Genomic DNA, 11,514 nt, shown 5'->3' on the forward strand with positions numbered 1-11,514 from the left:
CTCCCCACTAGAACAGGATAAGGCTTGGTCTTCACAAGGCTTGTTCTATATAGAAGAGTAACTGGGGCCCTGCCACTTTTTATTTAGTTAGTTACCAAAGAGGAGGAGAAACAAGAGGAGACTGTTTTCTTGCCATCCAGCACTATCAGGGGGCAAATCTGTCAAAGAGGAAGTTTGTTTTTGTCCCTTTCCCTTAAACGTTCCTCTTCTCCCCTGCCCCACCCCACCCGTCCTGCTGTTCCCCTTGGTCATTTATCATCTGTTCTCTACAAATTGTCATAATCCCAGGTAATTTGTTAGCTCAGTGGTGCTCAAACACCACCACCTCAGCCTGCAGCAATTCAGGAAGGCCCTTGTCCTTTAAAGGAACCTTGGGTTACACTCGACTGGCCTGGAAAACAGCAGTCGTTTGGCTGAGTTTGGATTAAAACGACAGCAAATGTGGCTCTAGAGTCACATAATTGCAAAGACTCTCAGCTTAAGACAGGCAAAAGATCTTTGTGTTTTACTAGCTGACACTAGGAAGTATTTAAGGGTCAAAGGGAGTGTACCCCAATGAGCCCTTTTTTGCTGGGCTGGGGCTTGTTCCAGTGCCCCTCAAATCATACAAATTTGCTCAGCCCTTTCTTTAAGGCCAGCCCTGGCTGATTCCAAAAGCCAAGACTTTCACGGAAGGCCCAGAGTTCTCTGAAATCCACAGCTGGACCATTAGCAGCAGGAAAAATGCCAAAGGACTCCTCCCATCAATCCCAAAGCCTGGGACCTGCCCAAAACTGCTCCAGGGATCCTGATGGGTTCCAAGGAATCCTTCCCAGGGAATTACTGAGAGCCCTCACCAGTGTGGTTCTTGTCCTTTCAAAGGGACCCCCAGGAGGTCAGGGATGTAGTGGAGGTTCAGGTCTGTCCTGGCTCAGGGCTCCCCAGGCAGAAGGAGGCGAGGCCCAATGCTTAGTGAGAGTATCCTGCACATAATGGATAAACCTTGAAAACATTTTACTAGGTGAAAGAAGCCAGTCACAAAGGACCACACATATATTGTATGCTTCCATTTACATGAAATGTCAGCAGAAAGTAGATGAGTGGTTGCCAAGGGTGTTGGGGGGGCGAGGTTGGGAAGAAATGGGGAGTTTCCGCTAATAGGTACAGAATATTTTTTTTTTGGAGTGATAAAAATCTTCTAAAATTGATTGTGGTGATGATTGCACAACTCCGTGAATATACTAAAAAACCACCGAATTGCACACGTGTGCGATTATATCTCAATAAAGCTGTTTCTTCAAAAAAATCCTATCCTGAAGTCTATCTTACAGTAACCACACCCTTGGGACCAGGTTCAAAGGAAATGCATCCAAGTTGCTCTTTTGAAACAACTCAAAATCCAAATGCTATCCATGCGTTAATTCATTCATTCATTTTACATTTACCAGTGAGTTCTCTGTGGGCAGAACTGGACCACCTTGTCAGAAACACACCACCAGCTCTCCCCACTGCATCCAGCTTAAGCCGGTTTGCTGGATGCGAGCAGGGCCTCTTTATCACATGCTGCAACCAGGAAGGGCCCCCCTTGATTCTCTGTAGCTGAGGAGCCCCAGAGCCTTTAAGAGGGGAGTTTCAGGAAAACTCTTTCTCACTTCTGCTCCCCACAGAGCCACCAATGTCTGATCCGCATATTTCTTTGTTTCTGCCCCCCTTCCACCCCCTTCTACTGCTGCAGGCAGCTGACTCTCCAAAACGTCCAGAGGGAATGAGGCTCTCAGCTGTAGCTCCAGAAGTAGTTTTCAGGGGGGGAGGGGGGAGGGGCAGATATAGGCCGCTGCGAGAGCTGCACGCAAGCTCCATTTGCACAGTTGCCCTAAGGACATGCCGAAAGCCTAAGCACAATGCGCGACCCCGGGTCAATCCTGAGCTTCGCGTGCCACAGGGCGGAGCCTCCCACAGAGGACCCAAGAACCCAGCTCCTGAATCAGAGTGCCCGTGTCCTGGACCTGCAGGCAGCGTTCAGACCCTTGCTTAGGACTAAGGCCACTCCAGTGGCACAACGCCGGCTCCTCTTGGCCTGGCCCTAACCCTGTCTTGACTGTGCGCTGTGCACGCTAAAGCCAAGCCCGGCCAGATGCACCTCCGCCTAGGCGCTGCGTACTAGAGCGCTTGAAGCCGCCAGCAGTTCCGAGGGATAAAAGGGGCGGGGGGGGGGGGGAGGGGGGGAAAAGCCAGGGCAGAGAAGACCCTCCAGCACCACAGCGTGGTGGTGCATCTGAAAGCTGCAACTTCCTGGGTCCAGACGCCAAAGTAAAACGCGCGAAGCATCCGGGTTTCCTGGCGTGGACGAGCTATCACTACGTGGAAGAGCTATCACTACTGCTAACATCCTGCATCGAGGCACTCCGTTTGCTTGCTCCTCTTTTCGCGAGCACCTGGTCCCCAGCGCGGGTCACCCACGGGGATCTAGGTGAGTTGCGTACCCCATGATCTCCATCGACTGTTTTTCCAAGCGACTCTTAATACAATCTAAATAAAAACAGCGTGCTTTCTGTTTATATACAGCTCTCCAAAACAATCCCTAAGCCCCTTTCTCAACGGAATGGTCGCCTTTACGAAGCCCCTTCTACTTGGAAATTCTGGAGTCTCCACTGTCTCGAAGTGGAGACACCCGCTCTTTCCCGCCGAGCACTCACAGGGCCCAAGTACAAGGGGGAAAGCTCCTGAGAGCAACCCAGGGCATCTTCACTGTCTGCATTTGCATCACGCAGTGCCACCAATCTCCCTGCCCAGTGACCCCCTGCGAAGAGGCACCCGGTGCACCTTCCCATCGCACCTCAAACGTCCCCGGGCCATCCGAGGCGCGCGTGAAGAGAAGGTCCATGGAATTGCACGGCGTCTGCAGGTGGCTCGCCCTTCCCACTTTCCCTTCCTCAAGAATAGACTTTGCAAAGCCGACCCGAAAGAAGAGCAGAGAAAGATTGGAACTGACCTTTTCAGGAGAAGATTCCAGCCCAGGTAGGGGGCCTCCCCGTGCCTAGGGAAGATCCAAGTTCCGCCGCGAAATGGTTCTTGGCGGCGCACGGGTCTCGCGCGCTTCCCGCCGCGTGCCCCTTTCAATTAGCCTCTCTCCCTCTCCTCTACCCGCTTCTGCCCCCACTCCCGGCCGCTCAGAGCTGCCTCCTCCTCTCCAGGGCTTCCCTCCTGCTAGGCGCCCGGGATCAGATAAGAGGAAAGGAAGGCCCGCTGGCAGCCAATTATAGAGCGGAAGGTGGCTGCGTGGGGGAAGTGGGAGGCAGGCCTAAGCCCCTAACGCACCCCCGCTTCCCTCCTCCTCTTCTCCTCCAGCCCGGCCCCACAAGAGATGCTCTGACGAGCCCGCCCAGCGCCGCAGGCACGCCAGCCCAGACCTGGCGGCCGCCCCAGGTGCGGGCCGCAGCCGGGTGAACGGGAAAGAGCGGCTTTTGCCCCTCCACTCGCACCGAGGCTAGCGTGCGGCTGGCTGCTTTGCGAGGTCTGGAGCCCTCGAGGACGCAGGTGCTGTGTGCCCGCTTCCCCATTCCCAAAGACCAGCCTCGTCAGGGACCCCGCGCTCGGGCGGCTGGTACCCGCTATAAAGGGGTAGCCTGTCTTGGGACTTCCCTGGCGGTCCAGTGGTTAAGACTCCGCGCTCCCACTGCAGGGGGCGCGGGTTCGAGCCCTGTTCGGGGAACTAAGATACCACCAAAAAAAGACAAAAAAACAAGGGGTACCCTTACTCCCTTCCTTCTTCTGAACGAGGGCTATAAAATGCCAAAGCAGATATGCTCAAACTTTAATGTGCAGGAGAATCACCTGCGAATGTTGAAATACACATTTTTGGTGTTTAAAAGGACGAATGTCGGCTGTGGCCGGTGGTAGGACTTCTTAAACTGCATATGCTCCCTCGCAGAGATCCTGTTTCAACAGGTCTGGGCTGAGGCCAGAGGCTCTGCATTTATCAAACACCCTGGTGGTTCTGATACATGCAGGTCACCCTCCGAGAGGCTCTGCTTGAGCTGTGAAGCCCACGAGGCGTGCCAGAGCCCCGCGCCAGGTCTCCAGGGACTCGGCCCTGCGCGGTCATCCCCTGGGCCCCCTTGGAAAGTCATCATCGTTACTCATTTTTTAACCTCACGAACAGCCTCCCACCCCCTCCCGCGGCGTCTTTACAATCCAGCTTGTTGTGTGCGCACAAATGTTGGGAGCTGGGAGGTATAAAAACTAAGTGTTTATCAAGAAGCCACTTTTGGGCTTCCCTGGTGGCGCAGTGGTTGAGAGTCCGCCTGCCGATGCAGGGGACACGGGTTCGTGCCCCGTTCCGGGAAGATCCCACATGCCGCGTAGTGGCTGGGCCCGTGAGCCATGGCCGCTGGGCCTGCGCGTCCGGAGCCTGTGCTCCGCAACGGGAGAGGCCACAACAGTGAGAGGCCCGCGTACCGCAAAAAAAAAAAAAAAAGAAGAAGCCACTTTTGTGAGAAAATACCCTCTCGCCTTGGAAAACCGCAGAGGGTATTTCACCACCGTTAAAAGCTGGTGATGGCGAAGAGAGAAAGGGCAGGCGGTGCTCTTAAAAGGTCCCCGAACCTGCTACCACCCTGCTCAGCCCAGAATACAGAAAGAGGGGCTGTGACCCATCCAGCCCCTTTCAAGGGGGTCCTTCGGATATTCTAACCTTCCCAAGCCACGTCCTCTGCTTTCCCCGAATTTGCTGGTATTCGCATCCCCTTGTCCACGCTCTGAACTTCCCCGCTTGTCCTGCAATTGGAGTGCAAAAGGCCCTCTGCAGCTCCCACCGCCGCCCTGCGTCTGTCGGTCGCTTTCCGAACGCGCCTCAGGTCTGCCACGGGACAGGGCCCGAGCTAGGCGCCGTTTTGCTTCTGCGCTTCACTGAACGTGATTCTCCCGGGTCGGGCAGCCAGCGCGACTTTTTAGCAGACAGGGTCTAAATCCGAGGGTTCCATTCGCTGAGCTGCGAGCATGCGAGCGCCACCTGGTGTCTGCGACTGGGAGTTCGCGATAGGGCGGGAACTGGAAAGCTATCCATCCATCCTAGATTGATACGGAGGGACCAGAATTCCTGAAATTCAGTACTTATAGCTGGAGAAAACTACCACTTTAGTTAGATCTCCTTTCCTCTGCCCACCCCCAAACGAGTGCCTACTACCTTCATACTCTGTCCCCCCTTTTTGACTAATAAAATCTACTCTTGTGTTCTTCATTTTTAACAAGATATAGATGGCTAGTGTAAGCTTAGCTTTACGTGTAATTCCCTTGGGGGAGGTAGTGGCGTGTTAGCATAAAGTTTGAGGCAAAGGGTGAGAAGAAGTGCTTGTGATGGAATTATAGATAATTGGAAATGAGGAATTCCCTGATGATTTTAAAATGTGAGATATACGTGCAAAAATCCATACACAGCAAATAGCAGAATATTTATTCCATAGAAACCTTATACGATAATGTATATTGATTTTGTTATGATATAAAATGTCATGTTAAAAAGTTCTAAGTCATCCTTCTTTCATCTTTTAAACTTTTGACTTCTTGCATTTATTTCAACATAGGTAGATAAATTTCAGTTAATGTTGAATCAGAATGGCTGGTTTTAATTAGTTTTTCACTTAGTTGCAGTTGTGTGTGAATTTCCAGGTCTTTCAAGGGAGTGTTTATTCAACATTTATCTTAAGGTCAGCCCTCGGAGTTTAGAAGAATACTGAGAACTGAATCATAGAAACAAGCCCAGAAGATGCCTCTAATGGTCTCCTCTCTCAATCAAAAAAATAAAAAAAAACAAAAAACAAAAAACCTCCGAAAGGATTTTTAGATAGAGGGGGTCTTTTCAAAGATATCCAAAAATTCCAGCTTCCGACAGAAATTTATTCCAGGACTCAACAACTCCTCCTAGGATTTCATCCTGAGTTTGTGTCACGAATGTGATTTTCTTTCTCTCGAAGGACTCCATACACACCCTGTTGCCACTCTCCTCCTTGTCCCCTAAAACCCTGCAGGAAGGTTTTGAACTCAAACTTGAATTGAAGGGACTCTGCCCCTTGCTTGTCTCACTCTGGTGAAGTTATTTTGCCTCTCCGAGCCTAACTCCTTGTGTATAAGAAGGGAGTAATTAATTATATCTCAGGGGATAGTCATGCAGATTAAATGACAAATGTGTTTATGGACCTAATCCATACTAAATAATAAATGGCAACTATATCACCCAAATTAGGACTTTATCTCCCTTCTGCCCAAGGCATACAGCTCTCCTCTCTTCAGTAGCCCCTTACGGATAACTCTTGCAATCTGTCTCAACAGAGCTGCTTTGACATTTTGGATAGGTCGGCATGACTGTCCCAGACATTGTAGAACATTTATTGTTCCTGATTCCATCACCAAATTCCAGTAGCACCCTCCCCATCTCCTAGCCATTGTGAAAACCAAAAATACCACCACACATTTCCTTATACACTCAGCAGCAAACCATTAACTCTTTGCAGTTCTACTCCAACCCCTCTGTAATAGCCAGCTATGATTTTTCCTCAGCCTATCCATTCCCCCTTCTTTTGGTTACAGAAGGTTCATACTGATAATATGAGCAATAACCTATAAGCAGTAACCACGGCCCAGGCTCCTGGCTCCACGTGCCCACCCCCTCTTCCATGCTGACCCCCGGGACTCCTAGTATTTGCCCTCATCTTGCCACAGCACAGCTGGTAACGAAAGGTTAACTCCCAACAAATCAGAGAAACTTCAGGATCCTGCCCCCTAGTCAAGGGCTGATGTACCTTCTCACTGATTGATGTCCCTGCCATACCAGCTGTCAAATACTTTATTCTCGAATAGGTTATTCTCGCCTTCGAGTAACAAAGACCTGACTTATTTTAGGAAAGTGCCTCCACTCCATTGGATGCAGCTGTGGCTGGGCTGTCAGTTCCGAGTGCTCTGTTCTCCTCTAGCCGAGTGTGGGCAGGAGCTCGCAACTAGGCCAACCACACACTCTCTCCCTCAAATGTGAGTATAACGCAGTGGGACACAAGAGGAGGAACAAAGTGCTAAATTTTTATCTCGATTCATCCTAGCAGTGAGGCCTGCAGTAACAATAAATAGCTCCTTAAATCTAGACATCCTGCAGAAACACACCAATACAGCTGTACCGGCTGTTAAAATATTGAAATACCTCCCTGCCAGTTGGTAAACAGCTGCCTCTCCACCACCCTGTATGTCCTCCCCAGCATCCCCTTCCTGGGATCACTACGCCAGCTTTCCCTCTGATACAGCAGCTCAAGAGGTAACCCCTGTGCTATGGTCTGAATGTTTGTGTCTCCCTAAAAGTCACATGTTGAAATCCTTACTCTCAAAGGTGATAGTTTCAGGAGGCGGGGCCTTGGGAGTTGCTTGCAACTCTTGAGGGTGGAACGCTTATCATGAATGGGATTAGCATTCTTGCCTAGAGAGATGCCTCGCCCCTTCTCACTACAATGGCAAGTCTGGGACCTGGAAGCGAGCCTGCCCTCCGCCATGCTGGCAACCTGAGCTTGGACTTGCAGCCTCCAGAACTGTGAGAAATATATTTCTGTCCTTTATAAGCTACCCAGACTGTGGAATTTTGTCACAGCATGGATTGAGACACTGTGTATCAGCTGAGTGCCACTAGGTCTCTGTGTGGCTACTGGTATCCATTCCGATTTGCCTGCCCCATCTTGTTTTATCGTTTGAATATCAGCCCTGCCCAGAGCTCCACAGTATCTGGCTCCTGGCCTTCCTGAAGCTTTTGTCTCAGTTCTATGAGCTACCCTATTTTTGCCAAATCTGATTTCTTTCTCTGCTAACTGAAGAACTCCAAGTCCATCTTCATTTTACCAAACCTGAAGCTGCGATAAAAGACATGAGAGAGTTTGTCAAACTTACCTGGGGGATTAATGGCAAAGTCAACACTAGAATTCAAATGTTTTAACGCCCAGGCCAGAGGTTTCCCCACTAGAGTGCACTGACCCCTTTCCAAACAATACTAGAGATACAGCTTATGCTTGTATAGGATTTTCACTTTACAAAGAGCATTCAAGTACATCATCCCATTTTAAATATATCAGCTCTGCAAGGTAAGACTCATTCCAGAGGTTGAAATCATATTGTCTTAAAATGTCCTTCCTGGTGCTGGAATCCCCTCTTTGTCTCACAATCACCTTTCATGTTCTTGAACCAGTGATTAAGACATTCCTCATCTTCTCGGCTCCATGGCGTAGATCAAAGTCAGGACTTTAAAAGCAGGCAAGGGCTTCCCTGGTGGCGCAGTGGTTGAGAGTCCGCCTGCCGATGCAGGGGACACAGGTTCGTGCCCCGGTCTGGGAAGATCCCACATGCCGCGGAGCGGCTGGGCCCGTGAGCCATGGCCACTGAGCCTGCGCGTGCGGAGCATGTGCTCCGCAACGGGAGAGGCCACAACAGTGAGAGGCCCGCGTACCAAAAAAAAAAAAACAAAACAGCCAAGTTTCGCATGTGTGACGGCAACCTGTCAGTGTATGCATGTTGCATAATAGGTCCTGTTCATAACATAATAGGGCTGGAGCAGGCCTAAGAGATTTTATACATACATATATATATATATTAACCCCTTCACTTTACAAATGAAGAAACTGAGATCCCATGCGTTAAATCCCCAGAAAGAATCAGTGGCAGATATTACGAGATTCAATAGCATCTGACAATAAGCCAAGACTCTTTCCAATAATAATAATAATTAATAATAATAATACCATAGAAGAAGAAGAATCTTTACTGAGAGTCGTTTGGATACCAAACTTTTGTGAAAGCCCACATGGACACTTAATTTTTTTATACCATTTTACTAAAATAATTTATATATATAATTTTAAAATTTAAATAATACTAAAAACTTGTTAAAAAATATTACTTCCGCTCACCAGAAGTAATCACCTTTGACTCTTTTAGCAGTTTTTCTTTGACATTTTCAAATCTCCAGATTTCTCAATATAATGTATGTACTGCTATGTGTTTAATAATCAATTTTAAACATCATTTCTATATTTCCTGTTACGGTAAAAGAGGATGTAGCTCTTTCAGGCTGCCATCCCTTTTCTCCTCTTTTATCTTCCCCATATGTTTACCTCCATATTCAGTGTTTCCATTCCTATGCTTTGCAAATATTCACATAAAAGCATCATAATGTATTATGATCATTTTTCCTTCTACTTTTAGGTTTTCTCTGAAGTTAATAATTGTCTTGCTTTTTCCTTTGCTTTGATTTTTGCTTATTGCTAATCTTTCCAACTACTTCCAATAACGTCTCAGTGCAATGTCCAAAAGTCACTGATATCAGGTAAAAATATTTTTAAACATCCCTCTTCTCCAGGCAGGTTTTCCTTTAGACCTGCTGCTCAGTTGTCATCCTGGCCTTTGTTTTCTACCAAACTTGGAATTCCTTCTGTCTTTCTCCAAGGTTGGCTTCCCTATTTCCTGGATATCATACCTTCCTCTTTCTTAGTATATTCCCTTGTTTGGGTTGATACTTTCTCCAGGAGTCTTCTCTGGTTAAAAGTTGGTTCCACAGCACCAGGCATGGTGCTGACAGCTCCAAACAGCTTGTCTCCTGAGTCTTGCTGCTTCCACCTGGATGGCTGCCCTTTACAGCTGAATTATGAATTATCTACACCACAGTCATTATTCTCAGGGTTCTCTCCTCTGCTGGATACCTTGTTCTCAATTTTGCACAACTTCCTAATTGAATTTTACTCCCTCTTTTTTGTTGTTTTAATTTTTTTCTTTTAGTTTTGTTGAGATATAATTGACATACAGCACTGTATAAGTTTAAGGCATACAGCATAATGATTTGACTTACATATGTCATGAAGTGATTACCACAATAAGTTTAGTGAACATCCATCATCTCATATAGATAATGAGACGATGATAAATATTCCCTCCTTCTGAGGAAGGACATCCTCTAGTGGTATCCTAAGACAAGGGCATGGGGGGTGGGAAATCGATACATTTTTGAGACCTTGTATGTCTTTATGCTCAAATTTCATTACTAGTTTGGCTGTGCATAGAATTCTAGCTTAGAAATTATTTTCCTTCAATAATTTAAAGGTATTGCTCCCTAATTTCTTACCTCCAGTATTGTTTTTGTGATGAAGAAGCCATTCTTGATTTTTGGTGAAGTCCATCGCAGGCAGAATTGCCTTTCCCTCCTTTGAGCTCTTACAGTAATTATTGTCTATTTTTGAAAAAAAAAAAAAGCATAGGTTACTTTGAGAGGGCTCTTTTATTGCTCTCAACTCTAGTTAATATTTATTTTTAAAAAATTTTTTTTGCGGTACGCGGGCCTCTCACTGTTGTGGCCTCTCCCGTTGCGGAGCACAGGCTCCGGACGCACAGGCTCAGTGGCCATGGCTCACAGGCCCAGCCGCTCCGCGGCATGTGGGATCCTCCCAGACCGGGGCACGAACCCGCGTCCCCTGCATCGGCAGGCGGACTCTCAACCACTGCGCCACCAGGGAAGCCCCTGATTAATATTTGATACATTTCTTTCCTACCTGCCCAGGGTAGAATGCAAGCTTCCTGGGAGGCAATATAATAGTGGTTAAGAGCATGGATTCTGGCATGATTACTAACCTTGGACAAGCTAATGAACCTCTTTTTTCCTGTTTCCTAATTTGTAAAATGGGAATGGTAAGGGTACCTACCTCATGGGCATGTTGTGACTATTAAATGAATTAATTCATCCAATCTAATTAGCCCATTAAGCCCTTAGAAGAGTATCAGGCACCAAGTAGGTTCTCACTGTTAGCTGATGTTAACTGTGCCAGATACTACTTTGTACCCTCCACTCTTTTTATTCCATCCTTTGTATAACAAAGTCCTAACATATATGTGTGCATTTAAAATTTACTCATATAAAATGATATAGATAAAATATACCAGAAATTAACTATATAAGTATTTGCACAAAAGTGAGTCCTAAATGTTCAGAAAATAATGAGGAAAAGATATGATTTTTTGGCTAATTTGTAATATATCTATTTCTTTCTTGTCTCAATCAAAAGTACACATCAATGAGCAGTGTTGGTGCACGATTCTGGTAGAACTTTAATAGCTTTAACATTTGCACTTCTAGAAGTACTCGGGTTAATACAGCTCTCCAAAGTCTATAATCTTATGCTGTATTGCTATCCTGAATTATTTTTTCTGAGTATCAGATTTGCCATTATTTGAAGGTGAAGGATCAACACCCTTATGAAGCCCAACAATGGGATTAATCAATCAGCAGCCTAGTGCCTTGATTGTAGTAGGGATTTGACAAAGGCTTGTCAATTTAAATTTATTTCAACAAGAATCAGAAGGGGGTGGGACTTCCCTGGTGGCACAGTGGTTAAGACTCCATGCTCCCAATGCAGGGGGTCTGAGTTCGATCCCTGATCAGGGAACTAGATCCCACATGCATGCCGCAACTAAGGAGCCAACCTGCCGCAACTAAGACCCCAGGCAACCAAATTAAAAAAAAAA

The sequence above is a fragment of the Delphinapterus leucas genome, chromosome 17 (genome assembly GCF_059928025.1).
Source record: "Delphinapterus leucas isolate spDelLeu-1000000601 "Yukka" chromosome 17, BTC_Dleu_Yukka2, whole genome shotgun sequence".
NCBI lineage: Eukaryota > Metazoa > Chordata > Mammalia > Artiodactyla > Monodontidae > Delphinapterus > Delphinapterus leucas.